Below are 6839 nucleotides of genomic sequence, written 5' to 3' on the forward strand. Positions count from 1 at the left end.
TGGCTGGCACATGATAAACATTGTAAATACGTAAATGAATAAACTTGCCTACATTAAACAGTTGACCATGTTGGGTCCGGGGCATGGGGTAATAGAAATACAGCCAGAGGGCACTGGGAGAAAGGCTTAATTTCTGGGGCTGGATATGGGGAAAGCATAGAATACTAGGATGATGAAGGCCTTAAGTTATCCAAATATCAATGAAAAACAGCAAGGATCTTCCACTTGTGCCCTGAGCACAAAGCACTTTGTCTTATATGCTTAAACCTGTCTAGCTGAAAAGATGTCACTTACTCCACCACATTTTCTCCTTCTACAAAAAGTCTTGAGGAGAGATGGAGTTGGTAGTGATCACTAAGGGAAAATCAGAATCCCTAAGAAAAATCACGGTAAATCTACCCACCAGGAGTTAAGCTATAGCATCAGTTTTGAGCGCTTTTTTGTTGTTGCCTTATCTTGTTCGCGCCGGTGATCTCCGCAGGCATTTAACCCTATCATCCAAAACCAAGAAGAACTGGCTCCCTTCCAGAACCCGCGAGGAGACTGCACCAGAGTGGGCATCTGCTGTCCAAACGCGGCCACACAACCTCGCCACGCCTGGCACTAAGAGAATCAGAGTTCAGGGCATCGGGAACTTCACTGGTGCTATTGCGCAGGCTCTGCGTTCCACGCAGGCTTATTAGGAAGAAAGGGGATAAAATTGCCCAGAGACACGTGAACCGGAGGGGACCAACCCAGACCACGGTTCCCCACTGCGTCGGATTCTGGAATTTACAATCACGAAAGTTCTATTGTCTCGCGATTGGCTCCGGAGCCGCATGACATCATAGCGCTTGATTCGGCCTCCCGGCGGCGATTGGCTGGCCGCGCCATTGTGACGTCACGGTCAGCCCACGTTCAGATTGTAGATACCCGGAGCCTTCCTCTTCCCATCCCGGCGGCTGCTGCTGGCTCGGCACTCCCTCCCGCCTCCTCCTGGCTCGGCTGGCCCCGGGCGCTGCCGCCGCCGCCTCGCCGCTTCTTGGAGCCGCAGCCACCCTTGGCCTAAGAGGTAAGCGGGCGGCTCCAGGAAACTTCGCCCGGCCGCCGCTCGGCCATGACACCCGCGCCGGCGCGCGGCCGGGACCGAGGGTTGCGACCCACCATTGGGTCCTGAGCCCGGTGCGCACGAGCGACTTGCCGGCTCGGCCCGCGCTGCGCCCGCGTGGCAGAGGAGTTCGGCAGCTCCGGGGGCGCTGGCCCGCTCCCGGGCGCGATGGCGGGCGGGGTGAGAGCTGTGCGGGCGTCTCAGGAGTTTACGCGCGGTGCTGTCTCACCTGTTCGGCGGTGGAAGCAGTCGGCGGGCGGTGTGCACGCTGACGGGCGCGGCGGGAACGCACCCGGCGCGCCGACGGGAAGTAGGGCGGGTGGGCTCTTGCTCTCGGGTCTGGCCGCTCGGGCGGGATGAAGGCGCGGCCGGAGGTCGGGGAAGAGCCCCGAGAGCGATCGCGCTTCCTCAGGGGAGAACAAAACCCGAGGGAGCTGGGAGAGCTGCCACGGGGTCGCAATGCGCGGGTCGGTGCGCGGCGCCTCCGGCCTTTCCTTTTCTCTCTTACCCTCCCGCCTCTGCCCCTCGGAGTGGGAGCCCGCTAGCCCGGGAACGCTTCGGTTTTTATTAAAACCAGATAACTGTAGCCCGCGGATTCTCGGGGAGGCCGGTGGGGAAGCGCGGGGGAGGGGACTGGAGAGCCACCTGGGAGACCCTAGCTGGAGTCTGAGCGCGGGGGCGGCCGGGGAAGCCCTGGGGTCGCGTGTGCTGCGAGTGGCAAGGAAAAGGCTCTTTTACAGTGTACACGCAATAAGACTCGGCCCCCACCCCATCCCCGCTGTCTGCACGCCCGCCTCGGGGTGGAGGGAGTCGTGCCTGGAGCAAGGCTTATTCTTTTAAACTGTGTCTTGCAACCGTTCCGTGCCCTTGCACTTTTAGGTTGATGGTTTCCCCTGCTCACGATTGTAGTTCAGCTCAGCTCCTGGCTTCTTGATTGCAAATTGGATAATGCATTTGGCCCACTTTGGGGTGAGGGGTGAGGAGTCCCGTATGGAAGAATCCAGTGCATGACTTGTGAGCTGGGCTGCGGAACCTAGGCATGCGGCGGGAGAATAGTGGGGAGAGAGCAGCCTTAATTCTTTAATAGCGGGCCCCGTGGCAGGAAGTGCTTTCTTTATAGGGTAGGACGGAAGAGCTAACGTTGCTTGTTAGGTTTTGTAACTTGTTCGCCTAACCATTCCGTAGATAACCTGTTGGTGTGCACTTGTTTTGCTTGCACCACCTCTCAGCCAACAGCGTTCGGTGCATAATCTCAGATAGGGACACAGCCTATCTGTGGACGAACACTTTAACTTTCCATCTGCAGTTAGGGACAAGCGGATCACTTTTTTAGTTCGTTCGGAAGCTGCCTGGGATTCTCCAAGGAAAGCTCCGTACTTGAAAGAGAAATGTCACTCATGTCCCTTTTAGATTCTTACCCCAGATTATAACTTCTCATTGCCAGGAATTTTTTCTGTACAGTTCCTCTTTTTTGTATTTCTTTTCTGTTTCTAACTGAAGACAAAAGGGAGAGTGTTATTGATGGTTACAGATGGTTAATTTTACAGAATATAGAACAGAACTGGGCTGAAAAGTGAAAGTAAAAAGTGTATAGATTTGATGGCCAGATTTTTTTCAAGAAAAGTACATCATAACTTCAGACACTGTCGTCACCCTCTTGACTCAATTTCCTCGTCTGTCCACAGGTTTCACGTTGCAGAATTGTTAGGGATTCCAAGAGATGACACAGTTGAAAGTGCCCAGCATGGGGCTTGCCAAATAGTGGTTTGATAAATGTTTCTTCTTCACTTATTTTTCTTCTTGGGGAAGGGGAAGTGAGGTTTAGGGGATGTGGCCAAGGATACAGCTGGAGAATCTCAAGTAACTGGGAAAATATTCAAAACTAGGTTTTCACAGACACTAATGCCAGCATTCCTGCAAAGTCACTTTTGAAAATGAGGTGAGTTATCTCCTTCCCTGGGATCGACTGAGCTTTGTGCGGGAGGGGTGTCAGAATTCTTAATTTTTGGATGTCTGCAAGGATCTTTTTTCCACTGCCCCCTCTTTTCCTCTTAGCATAACAGTTGATTGCCCTCCTGTTTGTAGGAGTGAGTATCGGTACTTGGGTGTCTTATTTCCAACTTGAATTATACAAATCAAGGCAAAACTGTTTACTTTCCTTTAGGGTGACTTTGATGCCTAAGTAGAGAGTAGAGAGTGTGAGTGATGGTTTTATTTCTTTCTTACTCGGGGCCACATCCTTCCCCTAAGAAAATTTGTAATTAAGTCTAATACCTCTTTTATGCCTACCAACTCTTTTACTGATGGGGTAATCTTTCCATTAGTTAGTTCCCAAAATAGGTCTGTCTTTGCATGCGTTCAGTTTCAGGTATTACTGATGTGAGCACCTTCCTATTAATAGTTGCTTTCCGTACATAATTCTTACAGCCTCCCTGTGAGAAGTGCTATCCCCTACCTCTTTTATAAAGAATTGAGAACTAAGGCCTAGAGATGCCAAGTGACTTGTCCAAATCACATAGCTCTGTCTTCTGTAACATACATGCTCCTTCCTCTGTCCTTGCTGCTGGGAGGATTTGGTCAGTGGGCTCTGCCCTTTATGTAACTCTGTTACTCTGTAACTTAAAACTCTAACCTCATGATTAAAGGTCCATCTTCGAGCCGTCCAAGATTAACAATTTGCCATTTTTAAATCTGTGTCAAGTCTATTCTTTCCTTTTAGCCCACATTTGATTTACTCTTTATTAATTAATTGACTTGTCAGTTACTGAGTGTGTACCGTGTGTGTGTGTGTGTGTGTGTGTGTGTGTGTGTCTTGGGGGAAGAGGTTGTATACAAAGCTGAACGACAGTTTCTGACTCCAAAGGGCTTCCTGAATGAGTTTACACTTTAATCCTTTTATACCCATACTTAATCTGCACCTTCTACTAGAAGGGTATCAGAAGCAGATTTCCAGGGGGCTTGTCTCACTGTTTCTGGGAAAGCTTTATGGCAGAGCTCACCATGTTAGATGTATCAGTGCCTAGCACTGATGGGCCTGTTTTTCGTGCAAGAGACAGAAAACCCAATGCAGATGGGCTTAAATGACCATCTGACCTGAAAAGTCCCATAGGCAGAACTTTTGCTCTGTTTCTCTGAAGTCTCCTCAGGTGTTGGTTATGTCCATAGGCTGATTTTGCAAGATGACTGCCAGCTAGTCTGGACCCCTTATTACCATATTCTCATGTGGGAACTTCCCTTCCCACCACCTTCCAAAGAGGGTCCTTGGCCTTGAGGTGATTGATTTTGGCTTTGCTTACTTGAAGTAATAACTAAAACAATGAAATCTGATAACCTGGGGCCCATCCCAAACTGAGGAAGTGGATTTAAATCTCATCTCACTTACCTGGCTGCTAACTACACTTTCAGGAAGGGCCTCTGTGGACATGGGGGTGTGTCGGCTATAAGGGCCTCCAAGGATGTCAGGCCCCATCAAAGAGATGATTGGATTAAATGAAACAGAACTGAATCAATATTTGAATTTCACTTTACCCGTCATAGAGGAATCTTACGGGTGCACAGAGGTCAGAGGGTGGGCATTCTAGGAGAGGGAGTTTGGAGAGCGAACAAGTGAATCATTGGGCATTAAAGCAAGTAGCCCAGTTGCCTGAAGCTAATAGGGCAGAAGTGGAAAGAAAGGTTAGAAAGGCAAGTTGGCGCAGTGGTTGAGAGTCCGCCTGCCGATGCAGGGGACACGCGTTCCTGCCCCGGTCCGGGAAGATCCCACATGCTGCGGAGCGGCTGGGCCCGTGAGCCATGGCCGCTGAGCCTGCGCTCTGCAACGGGAGAGGCCACAACAGTGAGAGGCCCGTGTACCGCAAAAAAAAAAAGGGGGGGGCTAACTTTTATTAAACTTAATACATATCAGACTCTGCATCGGGCCCTTTTATGTGGGTTTATCTCAGGTACTGTCCATTGGTACTGTGAGCATTCCTACTTAACAGATGAGGAAATGGAGGCGCAGAAGTTTTAGACTTGCCCAAGGTCACAAATCATTCCAGCCTGGGTGGACTTGACCCAGTAGCCTGCCCTCTTTCCTGAGATGTTGGGTAACAGGACCGCTGAAGCTTTTGAACCAGAAGGAGTGCGTTGTGAATCCTGTGTTCCAAGAACATGAGTGTGGTCAGAGTACGTGGTGGGGATTGGCGAGGACGGACACCGGGGCTGTGTGGGGGTGGACTGGGAGGCTGTTGGAGGCCAGGGCAGTGGTGAGGCCTCACCTGGAGCCACAGCCATGAGCACAGACTGCAGCGAGCTAATCACATGAGGTTGTTTCTAGGACAAGATCTACGCAACTTGGAGACCAGCTGGATTGAGGGCCAGCAAGAGGAAGGGCGCTCTCAGGCCTGGGAGTTAGAAGAAATGCGGTGTCGTGGGGGAAGAGGGAGGAGGCTTTGTCCTCAGGTGGAAACATCTTAAGGGCCCACGTTCCATCCAGACAGGCCCTTTCTCCCCCTGTCGGGCCCGCGGTCCTCTTTGCAGCTGGTGTTTGTCCGCCACTTTACAGGTGTGTGTTTCCACCACATTTCATCCGTTTTCAGGCAGTTTTTCACATTTTCACATATCTGGGTAGAGATGCAGCTTACAGTCAGTGGCATGGTAAAATCACACAAGCCGTCTTTCGCATTCTAATATTACTGAAATCAGGATGCTTCCCAGCTTTTAATGACGTATTGTTGGTGAGAAAAGTAAAGTCTCAGTATTGCTGAAGCTCATGGAGCCAGTTGCTGGCAGAGCCAGGAGTGAGAACCAAGGCCTCTGGGTTCCTCTCACCCACTGAGTTACCTCAGCTCACGTAAGAGATACTAAAATAAACATTGCCTCCTAATACAGGATTATGGTAAAGCACACACATATTTCTTTGTTATTAAAACGGAAGTAATCTGAGAGGTTTGGAAGGCACAGTGGTTCAGGTAGAGTGCCTCATCCTTGTATAGAGCCCGGCTGCCCTGGTTCCCTATCCTAAACTTGCCATCAGCCTTAAGAAAATCAACTCTGGGCATTGGTCCCTTTCTTTAAAAATAAACAGTTACACCAAGGTGATTTTCAAGTCTGTCTCAGAACGAAAATTTTTTATTTTCACTTTTGCCGAGAGCAAATCTTTTGTTTCTGTTTGACCAGGGATAGAGAATGAAAGTTGAAGTCATTTAGGCCTCAGTAAGGTAGATGTCAGAATCAGTGATGGAAATTACAGTTTTCTCCTTAAGAGGTTAATCGTAACCGCTGGAGATGTTCCGGCCTAGCAGAGTGAGTTGTTCAGGAAGGTAGACTGACCTCATTTTGAGTTTCTGTCATAGAATCCCTCCTCCCACCTGATCCCGATTTCAACCCATAAATGTTATCATTACCAAGCTCTTTGATTCCCACTGGCATGTTTCCTCTATGGGGACACTTTTATTTGACTTATGCATTTGCTTTTGGAATTGTGTGGTCCCTGGATTGAAAATATTCATACTTGGTGAGTTTTTAGGAAGACTGAATCCTTATGCTTCCTATTTAAAGCACAGTTGTGTGCGATGTCTCAGTATTCCTTGTATCTTAAGTTAGACTTTGGTACCTTTTGTTTGATGAATGTTTTCTTGCTGACTGGGATTTAGGAAATAGTTTTTCACTTAAGGTTTTTAGTGCTGGGACTCTCATGCTTTCTGCAGTTAGAATAACCATTTTCTTTTCTTTTTTTTTTTTTTTTTTTTTGGGGTATGCGGGCCTCTCCTTG

The 6839-nt window shown here is 49.2% G+C and overlaps 1 protein-coding gene across 1 annotated transcript in view; it reads left to right on the plus strand.

Annotated features, from left to right (window-relative positions):
* Nucleotides 1–915: 915 nt before the first annotated feature.
* The window catches only part of ELOVL5 (ELOVL fatty acid elongase 5), a 70902-nt gene continuing 64978 nt past the window's right edge, over nucleotides 916–6839 (plus strand). The window contains exon 1 of the mRNA XM_024755856.1: nucleotides 916–1051. The gene's annotated coding sequence lies outside the window, so the exon portion shown is untranslated. The remainder of the gene's footprint in view (nucleotides 1052–6839) is intronic.

The sequence above is a fragment of the Neophocaena asiaeorientalis genome, unplaced genomic scaffold (genome assembly GCF_003031525.2).
Source record: "Neophocaena asiaeorientalis asiaeorientalis breed wild unplaced genomic scaffold, Neophocaena_asiaeorientalis_V1.1 scaffold962, whole genome shotgun sequence".
In the NCBI taxonomy this organism is placed as follows: domain Eukaryota; kingdom Metazoa; phylum Chordata; class Mammalia; order Artiodactyla; family Phocoenidae; genus Neophocaena; species Neophocaena asiaeorientalis.